This window comes from Antechinus flavipes, chromosome 2 (assembly GCF_016432865.1).
Source record: "Antechinus flavipes isolate AdamAnt ecotype Samford, QLD, Australia chromosome 2, AdamAnt_v2, whole genome shotgun sequence".
Classification (NCBI taxonomy): Eukaryota; Metazoa; Chordata; class Mammalia; order Dasyuromorphia; family Dasyuridae; genus Antechinus; species Antechinus flavipes.
Genome location: NC_067399.1, coordinates 60,402,330 through 60,421,695, shown reverse-complemented (window position 1 = coordinate 60,421,695; position 19,366 = coordinate 60,402,330). Strand labels below are relative to the sequence as shown.

The 19,366-nt window shown below is 36.5% G+C and overlaps 1 protein-coding gene across 4 annotated transcripts in view; it reads right to left on the bottom strand.

Annotated features, from left to right (window-relative positions):
* The window catches only part of RANBP10 (RAN binding protein 10), a 144,081-nt gene that overhangs the window by 103,894 nt on the left and 20,821 nt on the right, over positions 1–19,366 (bottom strand). The window lies entirely within an intron of this gene.

Here is a 19,366-nt window from a genome sequence, read left to right as displayed (position 1 = left end):
CAACCCTTCAAAAGTTATCACCCATCAAGGCTGCTTTTACCCAAAGATCTCAAAGAGCATCCTCAGCTCTATAACCCATGTCCAATGAAGCACAGATGGGTATGGACAACTGAAAAGCACATCCTGGATCACCTTTACTGAGCTGCTTTTATCATATAGCATATGTTCTACCAGACATTTGATAAAAATTTCAAATTTGGTTCCCCCCCCCCCCAGTCATCTTTCTTTGGCAAATGATTGGGTCTTCTAAGATAGGCTGCATGGGGCAGGCAGCAAGCAATTATAAAGTGTTTATCATTGTGCTAGGTATTATGCTAGAAAAGGAAGAACATTAGATTTGTAGTGAAAGGACCTAACTTAAAATTCTGGCTCCATTTGTTCCCATTAACTTTTGGTAAGCAAGTCACTAACCCCTCTGTGGGTCTTAGTTTCCTCTCTGTAAAATGAGGTGGTTAAACTTTGCCTGGCAACTATACTATGCCTAATTTCTGGGGGACGTGCCATTTATTTTACTACTGTCTAAGCCCAATTAAGAGGCAAGATAAAATAAGTATGAAGTAACCGCAAGGGGATCATGAGCTGCTTATTCTTTTGAATAGGAAGTTTACAAAACTTAGAATGATGACTTTGGCTTTTCTAAACAGAGTACTGTGGTTAGGGCTGGAAATATAGAAATCTGCTAGGTCACTCTCCTCCCCAGTTCCCAACCCCATACTTCTCCTTACCAAAATTCAAGGGGAAGGAGAAAATTTGTACTTTAGTAACATTCATAAAGACTTAGGCTTGGGAGAAATAGGATAAGTACTTAGTGAAGGGCTGTCATATGTAGAGAAGCTATACTTGTGCTCTATTTGATGCCACAGTGTGGAACTTGAAAGCCACAAATGTTTCTGGCTTTTATATAAGTTAAAACTTCTTAATAGTTATACCTGTCAAATAGTGTAATGAGTTGTCCTCTCCTCATTGGCGGAGGTGCAAAGTTCTCCCCTAGGTAGAGAATGGATGAATATGTATCAGGAATATCAGACAGAGGGGATAGAGTTGAATTGGATAACCTCAGAGTTGTCCTACAATTTATGAGTTTTTGTGCAACTAGAGTATTTCTAAGATCCTTCCTAGCCCTAAATCCTATGATCATAAGCATTAAAACTAGGCTGTCTCATGTACTGAGAACTCAAAGTTTCTGCTCCACTAGTGAGAAGGTTCCATGCATCATTTTTTTGCTGTTATCAATTATAGATACAATGATATTCCAAGAACCATAAGAAATGTTCTCTTCAAGTTACACTGTGCAGATACTTCACTTCTTAGGGATGCCTTCTTTTGGTTCTCTGAGAAGACAGGACTAAGTGCTCACTAGGATAAGAAGACTGACTTATTAATAAGAGCCATCCCAAAGAAATTTTTTTTTCTTGAATGAGTTCAACAAGGAAGCCTCACTTAAATTCTCCCACTGTCAACACTGAACAAGCATATCAATGCCTGATTAGTATCTCTTCATCCTTACTGACATAACATAATGGCCTGAAGGGAAAATACTATTTTCTTCTTTGTGGACAAAGCAAATAATTTGATCTAAGCTGATAAAAAAACAAAGCTTTCCACATTCAAGTAAACCAAGGTTCTTAACCTGGGATCTGTAAACAAATTTTCTTTCTTTCTTTCTTTGGCTGAGGCAATTGGAGTTAAGTGACTTGCCTAAGGTCACACAACTAGGAAGTATTAAATCTGAGACCAGATTTGAACTCAGGTTCTCCTTACTTCAAGGTTGGTGCTCTATCCACTGCGCCATCTAGCTGCCCCTAAACAATTTTTCAAAATAAATAATATCTGTATTTCAATATAATGTATTTCTTCTGTGATCCTACAAAATGTCCAACAAATATTAGTGCAGCTTTAAATGTTAATAACTTCAAAAGTATAAAGGCTAAAAGCTTACAAAAACATCACTTTAAAGTTTATTTAAATTTCTCAAAGTTTTAAAATTTTGAATAATAAATTAATTTTTATATTTATATATGATGTATTTATTCTACATATAACATATTTATTATATATCATAATTTTAACAAGATGTGTCACTTCTTCATTACATAATATAGGTGTCACTTTCTGATGAAATTTTCTTAGACCAGGGGATTGGTAAAGGAGGTTCTCTTGCTTGATTCCTCAGATCTTATCTCCATTAAACTCCTTTTCAAAGGGTCACATCAAAATTGTGGTGAATGCATCAAAATCTCATTCTCTGAATGATCTTAAGACCAAGATTAAAAATACAATCCTATCTGTCGCTAAGAAGCAGCTGATGAAAGTTTTGACAAAGTTGAAAAATCAGCTACAGTAACCATTAACACAAAACAGCAATTACATTGAATGTTTATAAGAAACTTACCAATACTTGAAAATTTTAAATAGGCAACTCTTCAAATGTTTTTTGCAAGTTTGTAGCCTTTGTACTTCTTAAGTTATTAAAGCTGAAAACTCTCCTAATCCTTTTAATAGATACTCTATATTTATTTCACTTTATGTACTTAAAAACATTCTGAAAATCAATCCATAGATATTACCAGACGATAAAAGTGGTCATAACACAAAAAAAGTTAAGAATTCCCTATTGTAAATTGAAACATTCCTTATCATCCTTACTACCATTTTCAACTAAAGACACAATATGTAATAAGTATCTATGTAGGTCCCTACAACTGTTTCTGAACAATAACCCATCTAAGAATTCAAGTGAAGGCTCAGCTCAACATAATGAACTCAAAGATCTTGAGTTAGCATTAAAGCCAATTAGTTACTCCCAAATTATCTTCCACTCTCCCCAGACCTGACTCTGGTCTATTCATGTAAGTGTCCTAACCATCTCCTAATTTCAGTGCTATGTTCATGGCCTTTCCCAGCTTTGCCTTCCATTTAAAAATCTCCATCTCTATCAAGGCTTAGCTTAGAGCATTTCTTCAATAAAGCTGTAGTGTTCCAGCAGATCTGTACACAATAGCTCTTCTAAGAAGACTTTATGAACAGGATTAGAAAGTATGGTTCGTTTGCTGACTGCACTGGAGGAAAAACTGCTCACAATGATGAGATTATAAATCCATCCAAGTTTATATGTATGGTCTATAGCATGCCACACATTTGCTTATATGTAGCTATTTCACATTCTTATTTTGTCTCTCCAGTAACAGTATACATTATTGTAAAGCACATCTTCGGCATTCTCCATTATCTCTAGAACATATAGACAAGAGGCAGTTGAATTAATGAATTATTATGAATCTCAAACTGTCCTCTGATTTACTACTTGGATTTTATAGCTCAATTCTCCAGAACCTCAGCATTAGGCACAGAATACTAAGAAAACCAGATTTATTAGTCCATAACAAAACCTGACTTCCAATGAGAAAGTAAATTTTCTAAAAACAGACATTGCCCAATTTGCTCTGCAAAGATCAAAAGTCAAAGACACCCAAATCACAAACATTCCTTCTTTCAAACCAAAACACTAAAGTCTCCAAAAGAGAAAGAGAAAACCCTGAGAAAATCTTTTGGATCATTCAATCCACAAGTATATTCTAAATCCGGCTAATTCCCTAGGCACCATCTAGCCAGGTACAAACACCAAAATGAAATAGCTCCTAATCTCAAGCAGTTTACAAACTTTTAGGGCAATCTAGAGTTAATAGTTTCACAATAGATGAATCAGTCATAGGCTTAGTAATATCACTTTATGTAACACAAACACCAGAAAATCTGCTTCTGAATATCTTAAAGAACTGTCTTGGCTCTCTAAAAGCACTTAGGTACCTCAACTAGTCTGAGACTGAGAAAACAAACATCTCAAGAAAAGAATGTTTCCCAGGACATGTAAAGTGTTATCTTCAAGAACAGAATCTAACATCTCATCATTTGGCAAAGAAACCAAGACAAATACCATGGCTGATCCTCTAGCAATGTGTAAGAAATGTGAAGCCAATGGCTCTAAACTTGTTTCAGCCCAGCTCTCTTATTCAGAAGCAGTTATGGACACCATTTTCTGTAATCTGTAGCCATTATAAGGGATAGTTAAATAACCAGCGATACCCCAATAACGCCATGGAGATCAGAGAGCACTTCAGGGGAGGCTGTAAACATGTTAATGCCCACAGGTTCCCTGCTGGCACACTTTCTCAAGCAGGATCATTCAGACCTAGACATCTAATCTCTCCAAAAATGTACCATCACAAATCACATTCTCCTTTCATATAGAGGTTGTTCTACAAGCACATTCTGGACTTCACACTGGAGCAAAAGTGCATTTGTTCAAGCAACACAGACTTGTTAAGTACCTTGTATGTACCAGTCACCACTGGAGCTAGAGAAGGGTGGGGATGTGGAGCCAGAGCAGGAGACAAATAAATATAATAATGAAACAGTCCCTCTTCAAGGAGCTTACATCACATAGTGGAGGCAATATATACAATGCATATTAAAGTAAGTACATGGCAAATATATCTGAGGTAGTTTCAATGAGAAGGCACATGAAGAAGAGGCATTTGTTTGTACTTTGAAGGAAATTAATCAGTAGGACAATAAATGAAGAGGCATAAAAACAGAAAATGAAATGTCATCTAGGAGAAATGTAGAATAAGGCTAGAAAAGGCAGGATTGAATGAAAGGAATCTGTGTTTGATTCTCTAGGTGACTAGGAGCTATCTGTGGAAATCACATGGTTAAGCTTGTGCTAAAACACCTGTGAAGATCATTTAAAAACTTAGTAAAGAACAGTTTGGAGAGGGGAAGAAACTTGAATCTATGAATCCAAAATACAGCAAGGACATAACTCAGTTTCAATTGATCAATGATGGACAGATGCAGCTACACCCAAAGAAAGAACAATGGAAAATGAATGTAAACTATTTGCATTTTGTTTTTCTTCCTGGGTAATTTTTACCTTCTGAATCCAATTCTCCCTGTGCAACAAGAGAATTGTTCAGTTCTGCATACATATATTGTATCTAAGATATACTGCAACATATTTAACATATATAGGACTGCTTGCCATCTAGGGGAGGGGGTGGAGGGAGAGAGGGGAAAAATCGGAACAAAAGTGAGTGCAAGGGATAATGTTGTAAAAAATTATCCTGGCATGGGTTCTGTCAATAAAAAGTTACTATAAACATATATATATATATATATATATATATATATATAATATATATATATATATATTATATATATATATATATACTGCAAGGGCAGGAGGCTACAAGGAGAAGAAGAACAGAGACCTATACAAAAAATGATATGGAAACGGCTCTACAATAAAGTTCTACAGCGACTTGGTGTTGTGGAGGAGGGGAGTGAGGAGTTGTAAATGTGGCTGGGCACTGGAAGTACAGAGATGTCCTCTGAAAAAAAGCAGGACAACTTGTCTGGGGAGACAAAAGTTTGAGGAAAAAGAACATGAGTTACATGCCTACAAGATATCCTCCTCTAAAATGTCTAACATTTTGGTGAAACTATTCAATTAATGAAGTAGCCCTGGAGCCCAAAAGAGATACTAGGGCTGAATAAATGGATCTAGATGTCATCTGCACAAAAATGATAATTCAAGCTACAGGAGATCATGAAGTCATGAAGAGAATGGAGAGAGAACCTTGGGGTACAGCATTCATAGTGAATGCCTCTGTCATTGTACACAATGACAACAAGATTATGTGATGATCAACTGTGATGGACATGGCTCTTTTCAACAATGAAATGATTCAAATCCATTTTAAAAGACTTGTGATGGAGAGAGCCATCTGCATCCAGAGAGAGGATTATGGGAACTGAATATGGATCGCAACACAGTACTTTCACCTTTATTATTGTTGTTTATTTGCTTGTTTTTTTCCTTTCTCATTTTTTTCCCTTTTGATCTGATTTGAGTCTCAGAGTGAAGGCTCTAAGGAGCCTTAGAAGTAGTCTTAAAGTGAGGAGGAGAAAGGACTAATACAGAAAAATGTCATGAAGACCCAAAGAAGAAAGAGCATTCAGGAGCAGAAGCGGGTCATTAGGGCATTAAATGCCATGGAGAATAAGAAGGATGATGGTTAAGAAAAGTCCATTAGATTGGTAATTAAAGATCAGTAACTTTGGAGAATCCTATTAAATCAAAGAATAGAAATCGGATGGCAAGGAGCTGAGAAGGAGAAGAAATGGAGGCAATAAATGGCATACTCCATAAATTATACAATGCCTTCCTACTATCTCTGGCCTTAGATTTAGTTTCATCTCCAGACTACTAGACTGCAAAAATAAAAGGTTGAGTTAAACTACCAGGCTTTGAGGTGAAGGCTACCATCAATGAAGACATTCAACAAGAGATGACACTTGAGAAAAGATAGCTTGAAAATTAAGGGAACCTAGAAAGACGGCAGAGCTGCAATCCTGCAACTGAACATACACTTATTAATAAACACCTATTATGTATGTGCTGGATGAGATGCTAATTGACAGATGGGTTGAAATGTCCTCATGGAGCTTAGTTTGAGTAGATGACACAACGATAATTTTCAATCCCCTACTTAGTTCCAAAATTAAGACTTCAGTAAATATAATTATTACTATGTAATAACCATTTATATGGCATTTTTTATAATAAAATATTTTCATTTTTCAAAATACATGCAAAGATAAGTTTTCAACATTCGCCCTTGCAAAGCCTTGTGTTACATATTATTCTCCCTCCTTTCCCCTTCCCCTCTTTCCTAGACATCAAGAAATCCAATATAAGTTAAACATGAGCAATTCTTTTATATATATTTCTATATTCATTATGCTGTACGAGAAAAATCAGATCAAAAGGAAAAAAATGAGAAAGAAAACAAGCAAAGAAACAATAATAATAAAGGTGAAAATACTGTGTTGCGATCCACATTCAATCCCCATAATCCTCTCTCTGGATGCAGATGGCTCTCTCCATCACAAGTCTATTAAAATGGACCTGAATCACTTCATTGTTGAAAAGAGCCATGTCCATCACAGTTGATCATCACATAATCTTCTTGTCATTGTGTACAATACTGTCTTGGTTCTGGTCATCACTTCACTCAGCACCAGTTCACATAAGTCTCTTTTAGACCTTTCTGAAATCAGCCTGCTCATCATTTCTTATAAAACAATAATATTCCATTGTATTCATATACCATAACTTAATAAACCACTCTCCAACTGATGGCCATCCAATTTCCAGTTCCTTTCTCCTACAAAAAGGGCTACTACATTTTTCCACATGTGGGTCTTTTTCCCCTTTTTATGATCTCTTTGGGATAAAGACCTAGTAGAGACACTGCTGAATTAAAGGATATACAGAGTTTGATAGCCCTTTGAGCATAGTTCCAAATTGCTCTCCAGAATGGTTGGATTGGTCTACAACTCCATCAACAATGTATTAGTGTCCCAGTTTTGCCACATCCCTTCCAACATTTTATCATTATCTTTTCCTGGAATCTTAGCTAATCTGAGAAATATGAAGTGGTACTTCAGAGTTGTCTAAATTTGCATTTTCAATTGTGATTTAGAGCATTTTTTCATATGACTAGAAATGGCTTTAATTTCTTAAATCTGAAAATAGCCTATATATACTTTTAAAGTTTCAAAATGCTTTAATCATAGCTATCCAAAGGTCAGGAGTATAACTATTATTATCCCCATTTTTAAGTGGGAAAACTGAAGCTTTAAGAACTTGTGTGATAGCCTAGATCCAAATCAAGTCCCCTGGCCACATCCTGCATCCTCTGCTTTCTAAACATCAGTAACTGGAAGAATCATCTAGCAAATGTAAAGCTTCTCCACTAATCACTAGAAACCTGTGCTGCTGGCTCCATGATGACCACAAGTAGAAGTTGGATTAAAAAAAAAAAAATCTGACAAGCCTAACTAGGCAAAAGAATAACAGTAACCAGAACTTGCCTACCTCTTTTTCAACTCAAAATGTGAGACACACTCAGTAAGGGAATCACTATTGGCCACCATTGGACTCCATCATGAACTCATTTTTCCCCTTATAAAATATTAAAAATGAACTCCTTCATTTGGACAGTCTTTTCCAAATCTAAACAGAAGCAAAAATCAAAAACAAAATCTTTTGCCAAATTCATCCTTTCTTCATCAACTTGCCATCCTGAGCTATCAAAATAGATTGCTCTGTAGAATGACAAGAAATTCAATTAAACAAACATCATTAAGTGCTGGCATCACTGGGCTGGGTGCTGGGAATACAAAGGTAAGAATGGAATTCTCACTGTGAAGAGCTTCATGTTACTGGGGGATATGGATAGTAAATAAATAGAGGGTGAATGTGATAGAGGTAAAAGAGAGAGATAGACAAGGGACTAAGAACACTGAAGGAGCAAGATAACAATTCCACTGGGAAGAATTCAGATGAAATTTTAAGCCTGAACCAATAGTGATAAAGTCCTATTCTGAATCTAGTCCTCAAAGCATATTTACTTCAATATTCATGCTAAAGAAATCATACAAATACTACTTTCACAACATATGATAGCTTTGATTATCAAATACTTACCAAAATACAAGAAATAAATGTCAAAAATATTCAAAGAAGTACAAGAAGAATCAAACTGGATATGGTTTAGCCTATGAACCTATAAAGTCAATGCATGTTCAGGTATCCTGATTGTCGACTACTCCTCCCTTACATACCCCTGGTTCCTACCAGGTTTTCTGGTGAGGAATGGAAAAACCACTTCCCTCTGGGTACCCCAAAAGTGACAAAGTATGCCTGATGATGGTTAGACTTTGTATTTGTTTCCTATGAAAAAGATAAAACTAGTTGAGCCACACAGATTTGGTCACCATGCACAATAGTCAAGGAAATAGGAACTAGGCTAGTATCTCTTCAGACCATAGCCACTCCAACACAACAGTATCATTCACTCTGGATGATACTACTATTTTAGCTTCCCTACATGTTCTTTGACCACAGAACAATATACCATGAATAATTGTCTACCAGCAGGGTCTTCTTTTTTTAAAGTTCTTCACTATCTTACTTTTCTTAGTCCCAACTCCTTCTTTTTCCTGCTTCAGGCAAATGTGTTCACTGCCTCCTTAATATAAAAAGAACTGGAAAATGTAAGTTTGCCAATTTGGAAGAAAGAAAAGCAAATGTGCTCAAACTCGATACTGACAAAGCATTAGATTCAGAGTTAGTAAACCTAAGTTTGAATCCCAGACCCACGCCACTTACTATCTATGTAATGTTTTTCATTTCATTCTCTAGGCCTCAGTTTACTCAACTGTAAAATTGACTTTTCAGATCCCTTCCAATTCTAATAATCCAAGGATTCCTGTGAAAAAAAGATTGTTAATAATTGGTATTAAAAAAGAGATTGATCTAAAAATGCAATGAAAGCAATATAAAATTATCAGAGTTACAGGGGTAAATGTTATGTAGGGAACTGCGAAGTAAACCTTAAAATTAAAATATAAATTAAAACACCAACTTAAAATATTGGCCAAGTTACAACAAATATTAATTACAGGCCTACTATATATGTTCAAGGAACTGTGCCACAGCATTTTTGATATTACGAAAATACCACCCTCATGTATTTCTAATCATCTGACTTTGTCTACCTGTACTTTTCACTCTTTTGTGAACATAAAGCTAAAGATTCAAATGATATTTCAGAAGGGAAAAAGAGTTGAGGAAGGGCAGCTCACCCCGCCCATTCCCAGAAGTTTAGAACTCCTGATCCAGTACAATGTCCACCACAGCTACAGAAGGCAAAGAACATTTTAAGTAAACATTCAGACAATACATGTGTATTTGAACAAAAGCCTAGCCCACAGAAACCCCAAGTTGTAATGGCCCACCTCATAGAACTGTGCATTCTCAATGCCCTATGAGAGAAAATGATTCTGGATCTCTTCAACCAAAAGAAAATAAATCCTCCCGTAACTAATCTAAAGCAAAAACTGAAATCAGCAAGCATCAACGATAGGAATCCATGAGCTACAACAGAAGTCTTGTAGTTCAAAGCCCAAAGCTCTACCATTCAATTTCTGTGTGACTCTGAGCAAGGTACTAGACATCTCTCTAGACCTCAGTTTCCTCCTCTGAAAATAAGAGAGTTCAGTCAAAGGTCCTTTCAAGCTCTAAATCTTATAATCCTACCATCCTGTCTTTTTGAGGATTAGGATGGTTCTCTTCACCATTAATCTATCCAAATTAATAACTACCAAAAGTTAAGTGGGTTAGATTTTACCTAAACTTTTTCTGTGTCTTGGCAGACTGGAGAAGCTTCTGGACCCCTTCTCAAAAATATGTTTTTAAATAACAGAAATTCTAAATTTCAGTTAGAGGTTAGTGAAAATAAAAATTAATTATTTTCTTATCTAGGTTTACAGTTTCCTTTGAAATCACAGATTTGGGGTAAGAACCACTCACATAATTGAATTAGAATATAATTTAAATACTAAGCAACTAGAAGAGAAATGCAAGAAAGGATGATTTTATCAACATGTGTGTATTATCTCCACCAAAGTGGACTTGACTCTTCTACAGATTAGTATATCATGTTGGAGACAGGAATGACAAAAATAATACTCCCATAACCAACCTAGGGACAAGACTCTCCAAACTTGGTCAGGGTTATTCTCAGACAGTAGACAAAAAGTGTATTTGCCTGCCTATATCTGAAGCCTTCATAGTTGATTAGGTCCTCTAAGAGCTCTGTATTCAGCTGTCAGAGAGTAGAGGGCCAGGCCCCTGTCATAATGAGACAATGGAAGAGGGCTTCAGAGACATGCTGATCAATAACCCTAACTTAGGTACTTAGAAGAATTTACAAGTTCCATTATTATTTTTGAGCATTTTGATGTAATGTCCCAAAATGACCATTTAAACACATATTTGTTCTTACTAATCCCAGAAGAAAAGGAAAAGTTCAGAATATAATATTTATCTTGTAACCAGGAAATCAAGTGCCTTGTTCAGTTGTCAATGTAATTTTTTGGTAAACTTGCCATTAACATTAAAAAATGAGCCTGCTGCTGAACCTGCTAAGCAGCTCTTGTGGACAGTCAGGAAGGTTTCTGTATCCTACACAGAATAAAGCAACAAGGAATTGGTGTCTTCAAAGAAAATAGTACTGACACATAATAGGAAACTGGCCCAGTATAAAATGGTTCTCAGGGGCTGAGGGAGCTATTCTGCCTATTAATTAGGAAAATTAATTCTTCATCTTTAGTATCATCAAGGCATAAACTCTAGATGACATCTGATCCCTATTTCCATTTTTAATCTTTAATAGCTAGGAAAATGGAAAACAAATACCATGTAAAGGAAAGGAAGCCTGCAATAAGTTAGTAAGTTTAAAAAAAAAAAAAAAAAAAAAAAATGAAAACAACTTTACCTGTAGTACCTTTTTCCCTTCTCATCTATTAAAAAAAAATTGAGCACAGAATGGTGTAATAGAAAGAACACCAACTTAAAGGTATGACCTGATTTCAAATTCCTGCTCTGATACTTGCTAGTTGTGTGACTTCAAACATCTAATTTAACCTTCTGAGACCTAAATTTCCTTATCTGCAAAATAAGGGAATTGGACTAGATTATCTAGAAGTATCTTCCCAGATCTGAATGAAATGATTTCTTAGATGTACCTAGAAAGCCAAAAGTCAGTGGGAATAGGAAAAGAAAGCCAAATTTCAGTTAGAGGTTAGTGAAAATAGAGATCTAATTATTTTCCTATCTGGGTTCAGTTTGATGACAAGAGAAATGCAATGTGGTATAGGTTGCTTTCAAAACATCTTCCCCTCCTCGCTTTCATACCCATCATCCCCTGTAAACCTTAATTAGTGGTAACTGGCCTAAAATTCTTGCTTCATACCAAGCTACACCATCTACTACTGTTTCAGTAGGGCTATATTCAAAAGGACACTTTCAAAGTATTTGAGAAACATGAACAGACAAAATCTAGACTGATGAGTAAACCTCTACTTTATGAATGAAAGAACAGAGGCACAAGATGATGCAATTTATCCTGAATCACAAAGGAAGGTATTGCAAAGTTATAATAAAGAAAAACTATTTGTGAGAAGTTATTCTACTACAAATTAATTTACTGAAGAAAAATTCATTACAAGTTCAACAAATACTTCCCAAGGGCTTATGATGTACAATCTTTTCTTTTTTAATTAAAGCTTTTTATTTTCAAAATATGCATGGATAATTTTTCAACATTAACCCTTGCAAAACCTTATGTTCTAATTTCCCTTTCCCTTTCCCCACCCCTTCCCCTAAATGGCTAGTAATCCAAAAAGTTAAACATGATAGAAATATATAGTAAATCCAATATATGCATACATATTTATACAATTATCTTGCTGCTCAAGAAAAATCAGATCAAACAGGAAAAAAAATAAGAAAATAAAATGCAAGCAAACGAAAAAGGTGAAAATGCTGTGTTGTGAACTACCCTCAGTTCCCACACTCCTCTCTCTGAATACAGAAGACCCTCTTCATCACAAGATCACTGGAACTGGTCTGAATCATCTCATTGCTGAGAAGAGTCAAGTCTATCAGAATTGATCATCATATAATCTTGTTGTTGCCGTGTACAATGATCTGGTTCTGCACATTTCACAGCATCAGTTCATGTAAGTCTCTCCAAGCCTCTCTGAAATCATCCTGCTGGTCATTTCTTACAGAACAATAATATTCCATAACATTCATATATTATAATTTATTCATCCATTCTCCAATTGATGGGCATCCATTCAGTTTCCAGTTTCTTGTCACTATGAAAAGGGCTGCCACAAACATTTTTGCACATGTGGGTCCCTTTCCCTCCTTTAAGACCTCTCTGGGAAATGCAAATTAAGACAACTCTGAGATACCACTACACACCTGTCAGATTGACTAAGATGATAGGAAAAACTAATGATGAATGTTGGAGGGGATATGGGAAAACTGGGACACATGCATTGTTGGTGGAGTTGTGAATGAATCCAACCATTCTGGAGAGCAATCTGGAATTATGCCCAAAAAGTTATCAAATTGTGCATACCCTTTGATCCAGCAGTGTTACTACTGGGCTTATATCCCAAAGAAATACTAAAGAAGGGAAAGGGACCTGTATGTGCCAAAATGTTTGTGGCAGTCCTGTTTGTAGTGGCTAGAAGCTGGAAAATGAATGGATGCCCATCAATTGGAGAATGGTTGGGTAAATTGTGGTATATGAATGTTATGGAATATTATTGTTCTGTAAGAAATGACAGAGAGGCTTGGAGAGACTTACATGAACTGATGCTAAATGAAATGAGCAGAACCAGGAGATCATTATATACTTCAACAACAATACTGTATGAGGATGTATTCTGATGGAAGTGGATTTCTTTGACAAAGAGACCTAACTCAGTTTCAATTGATCAATGATGGACAGAAGCAGCTACACCCAAAGAAAGAACATTGGGAAATGAATGTAAACTGTTTGCATTTTTGTTTTTCTTCCTGGGTTATTTCTACCTTCTGAATCCAATTCTCCCTGTGCAACAAGAGAACTGTTTGTTTCTGCATACATATATGGTATCTAGGATATACTGCAACATATTTAACATATAGAGGACTGCTTGCCATCTGGGGGAGGAGGTGGAGAGAGGGAAGGGAAAAATCGGAACAGAAGTGAGTGCAAGGGATAATGTTGTTAAAAAAAAAAAAAAAAACAACCCTGGCATGGGTTCTGTCAATAAAAAGTTATTATAATAAAAAAAAAGAAAGAAAGAAAGAAAGAAAAAAAAAAGACCTCTCTGGGATACAGGCCCATTAGAAACATTGCTGGATCAAAGAGTATGCACAGTTTGACAACTCTTGGGCGTAGTTCCAAGCTACTCTCCAGAATAGTCGGATCCATTCACAATTCCATCAACAACGTATTAGTGTCCCAATTTTCCCACATCCCCTCCAACATTCGTCATTATCTTAGCCAATCAGAGAGGTGTGTAGTGGTATTATATGTACAATCTTAAAGACAAGAAACTTTTCCAAAAGTTGGCTCCAGTCTACTTTTCCAATCTTACTTCCCATAACAAATCTGTGACACTGTGACACCAAACTGATCTACAAGCCAGTCTTAAGATTTACCTGCAATCTCTTTATTCCCAATGCTTAATCGATACAAGTTCAGGAAAGCATAACTAGGCCAAAAATAAGAGGAATACCAGGAAATTAATTGAGTGAAGAGTTCACTAAGGAGAAGGAATAAGAGACCTACAGAACCATCACTTCATACCACCAAACATTTGTACTTACCATACCTCATGCTTGGAATAGTGAAAGTCTTTAAATAAAAGAGCTGCTAATGCCGCAATAGTAGTAGGAGGATTCAAAATCCTTTTCTCCTCCTTCTTCAGGCTCCACAAAGGGAATACTTCCTATATGAAGCCCTCTAGGATGCTCTTGGCATCTATATTTCTATAGATATGTTTTATTCTCCCCCTTTCCACATTTGTTTATTTGTAAGCTCATTGTGAACAAAGACTCAGCTGTTTTTTAATTAGTATTTGTCACCTAGCACAGAACCTAATAATGGACGGAGCACTTAATATTCATTAATTGTTATTCAATTCAACACACATATCAAGTGCCTGAAATGACAAAGATGAAAAACCACATATTCCTGCCTTCAAGAAGCTTACAATAAAACAGTAACAACAAATTTTCTGAATGCCTTTTGTTTTTATAATCATAGGTCTTTCTAAATACATCCTTGTCAACCACTCAGCTACCCCATTAATCCAACAACAACAAAAAAAGAGGAGAAAAACAAGCAGTCAAGTACCATGTCTGACACTGCAACAAGAAGAGAGGGAGGCATATTTCCTTTATCTGTTTTCCTGATTGGTTATTATAATGATCAAGATTGGCTACTACAATCAAGGTACAAATGATCAAATAGGAAATTGAAATTATCTAAGAGGCAGCAAAGGGACAAGCAAAAAGTCTCTACTCTGTAGAAAACAGCCCATTAAAGTCAAACTTGGTTTAGGAGTACATGATTAAAGTGAGCACATGATTAAAGTGAGCACTATATAAGACCAAAGAAGCCCCAAATGGGAAGATACATAGGGTGGACTGACAAGATCTTGGCAGGAGCTCCTCTTAGTTTGTTAAGAGTTTATTCTCTTAGCATTTAAGCTGCTTTTTCATTATTTCATTATTGTAGTAAAAAAGTTGCTTTTTCTACAAACCTCAAGCAGTCCATTGCTTAATAAGTACAGAAGTTCAGAAAAGCATAACTAAGCCAAGAAAAATCAAGCATTTCCAGGAAATTAACTGAGTGGAGAGTTCACTAAGGAAAAGGAAGATAAGAAAACATTACCACTTTAAGGATCCAGAGATAAAGAAGAGTACCCCCAGGAAGGGTTATGAGTCTTTAAAACAAACTGTATTAAATCCTGTTTTAATTCAACAAGCATTAATAAAGCATAGGGCTAAAACTTGCAAATATACTTAGAAGGGCAGCTAGATGTGCAGTGAATGGAACACTAATGCTGGAGTCAGGAAGAACTGAGTTCAAATTTGGCCTCAGACACTTCTTAGTTGTATGACCCTGGACAAGTTATTCAATCCTAAGTGCCTCAGAAAAAAATTTAAAAAGAGAGAATATAATTAGAAAAGAAAGGCAAAAACCTCTCAAGGAGCTCACAATCTAAATTCAGAAGATAACATGCAAATAACCATTCAAATAAAAGATATTTAAGATCAATTCAGGATAGTTTCAGAGAGCCAATACCAAGATTAAGGAAGACTAAGACAGGCATTTTGTAGAAGAAAAGTCTTTTGCTGAAACTAAAGGAAGCCAGGGAGGCCTGGAGGTAAGATTAATGAGGGAGAGTGCCCCAGGTATGGGGCAGCCAATCACAGTGCCCAGAGAAGGAGATGAAGTATCCTTTAGAATACCTTTATAAACAGGGACACTGATACATTGTTGGTAGAATTGTGAACACATCCAGCCATTCGGGAGAGCAATTTGGAACTATGCTCAAAAAGTTATCAAACTGTGCATACCCTTTGATCCAGCAGTGTTTCTACTGGGCTTATACCCCAAAGAGATACTAAAGAAGGGAAAGGGACCTATATGTGCCAAAATGTTTGTGGCAGCCCTGTTTGTAATGGCTAGAAGCTGGAAAATGAATGGATGCCCATCAATGGGAGAATGGTTGAGTAAATTGTGGTATATGAACATTATGGAATATTATTGTTCTGTAAGAAATGACCAGCAGGATGAATAGAGAGGACTGGCGAGACTTACATGAAATGATGCTGAGTGAAATGAGCAGAACCAGGAGATCATTATATACCTCAACAACGATACTGTTTGAGGATGTATTCTGATGGAAGTGGATCTCTTCGATAAACAGAGCTAATTCAGTTTCAATTGATCAAGGATGGACAGAAGCAGGTACACCCAAAGAAAGAACACTGGGAAATGAATATAAACTGCTTGCATTTTTGTTTTTCTTCCCGGGTTATTTATACCTTCTGAATCCAATTCTCCCTGTGCAACAAGAGAACTGTTGGTTCTGCACATATATATTGTATCTAGGATATACTGTAACCTATTTAACATATAAAGGACTGCTTGCCATCTGGGGGAGGGAGTGGAAGGAGGGAGGGGAAAAATCGGAACAGAAGTGAGTGCAAGGGATAATGTTGTAAAAAATTACCCTGGCATGGGTTCTGGCAATAAAAAGTTATTTAAAAATAAAAATAAAAATAATTTTAAAAAGGAAAAAAAATAGAATACCTTTATATAACTTTTTTAAAATCTCCAAGCTTAAAGATCTTGCTCTGACAAAAGCAAAGACCAAAAAAGTTGGTCTAGATGCCTCTAAGGTCCTGTCTAATTCTATTATCCTGTGATTCAGAGTTAAGATGCTACTAGCTGGACTCCATCACTTAACACCTACCATTGCTCATGATGGCAGCTCCCATCTTTATTGCATTTTAATGTTTACAAAGCTCTTTCCTCACAGGCTCTATGAGTCAGAAGTAGGACAGGGGATTACAGAAACAAAGTGACATGCCTAGCCAGAATCAAAGCAGGACTCTAATGCAGGTCTCCTGACGCCACGAGTCAGCCTTCTTTCCACGTGACACCAGGCTGCTCTGAGGCAGGTGCTTACATTTTAGTGCATTCTAATTAGCCTTACTTTGATTCTAATAAGTCGCCAGGAATGAATGTCATAATGTGGGGAAAGGGTGTAAAATAGAGGTTTCTGTTTCTATAGAGAAAATGTTATGTCCATCTTCCCAGAGCCCATCTAACATAAAAGAAAAAGAAGAGACAGACACACAGAGAGAGATAGGGACAGATCAAGAGGTTGAAAAAGGCATAGAAGAACAAAGATAAAGACAAAAGGATCCTAAGGCCACTTAGAATGACCCCCTCACCTTAAAGACAGCAAGAACTGGGCATAAGATTGCAGGAAAAGAGTAGGAGGGGAACTCCCAAAACAGTTCAAGATAAAACTACTAGTATGCTCTAAGCAGTTTATTCCAAGGAGGTCTGCTCCTACTGCACTGAGGAATACTGGCCTTGGAGACAGAGAAAAAGCTACATAGCCTTTATTTCAAATAAAGAAGTCTGTACACAAGCACACACACATGCAATGCAACTTCTTCCAAGAGATTTTTTTCCTTCTTCTTCCTACTAGAGTATTTATATGCTATAGACCAATACCATCAACACTTAAGGTAATTTTTGCCAAGCAATCTAAGAGCAGTTTGGGGGTTTCTCTTTTGGGGAGATCTTTTTACATTATGCATTTCAGTTACCATAACAACTCAGAATCTTTACTCTTTGCAATTTGGAGTAACATTATTTTTAAAAGATATTCCTTCCTTTCACCTCAGTATTCACACATTATTTTGCTTGGCTCCTTCTTCCCCCATGTTTACAAGAAGTCCTGCCCTAGTTCCATCAATCAGAAGATGGACAGGTAACTCTTCAATAACTGTGATCTAACACTCTCTGTCAGAAAAGTCTTTTGCTTTTCACTTTGATCTTTTCAAGTGAAAAAGCTCTAAAGCTGCTTGCAAAGAAAAGATGTCAGTCTGCTATCTGCTCCACTACCTAAATCTGAATCCTGACTGTCCAGCTGTCAGACCAGTCCTGTAAGTTCATTTCTCTCTAATTTTAAACATTCTTAAGTATTTTTTCCTCTGGTTACACTTAATATTGCTTACTACTTATGACATTTTCCATTAAAGTCCTCCAATGCCTCATCATGATACAGAGGAGACTACGGGTTCTTTAAAATTGTGCCAATGGACTATCGAGCTCTGGCTGAGCCTGACAGTGTTTGTATCATTTCGCACACAGCCTGGCTCATTATTCGGGGAGAAGCTTAGCACCAGATATATGGCCATCAAAAGATGAATTATTCTGCTGCGAAGCTGTCTCAGGTGTGGAAAGCTGTATTCTTTATCCACATTAAAATAATCACCCATCTTTCAAAGTTTATTGTTGTTGTTTAGCCATTTCCAATTCTTTGTGGCCCCATTTGGGGTTTTCATGGCAAAGATAGTGATATGTCATTTCCTTCTCCAGCTCACTTTATAGAGGAGGAAACTAAGGTAAACAGGGTTAAGTGACTTGCCCAGGGTCAGTCACACAGTTACTAAGGATCTGAGACTAGATTTAAATCAGGAATATGAGTCTTCCTGACTTCAGGCCTGGCATTCTATCCCCTGTGCCACTTGGCTGCCCCTATCTTTCAAAGTACTTCATTATTTATATCAAACTGTCTAAGTTTTCCCTAAGTGACTGAAAGGACACTTCCAATGATTTGCATGACAAAGCCAATCAGTAAGACCAAACTCTGCATGTTTGGTGGTATTGACAGAATTGCCTTGGTACCCTGTAGCCTACTTATTAATGAAATCTCATTTACTAAGAAACCTCAACAACTCAGTTCCACGTATTGAAGAGATTTTAAAACTTTGATCTTAAACACTCTGGAATAACAAAGGACCAAGAGTTGGCAACACACCTGCTGAAGGTCCATGTCCCAAGCCCCAGTTCAGTTAAAAAAGCCAATAGGAATTTTTGGTTACTGAGGCGTATCATACTGGAAAAAGGCCAAGGTCCTTAGCTGAAACCACCAACAGTTCAAATTCCACTAATGCAAAGCAAACACAAATTCATTTTTGGAACTGAATCCCACAAAGACCAGAAATTCCAGATCATTGGCTGGTTCCCAAAATGACATCACAGACCAATGAATGCAGCTCATATTTGCCGTTCTCCCTCCAACCATATTCTAGATTACAGACTTATAGATAGATAGGAATCCTATCATGGCTTTA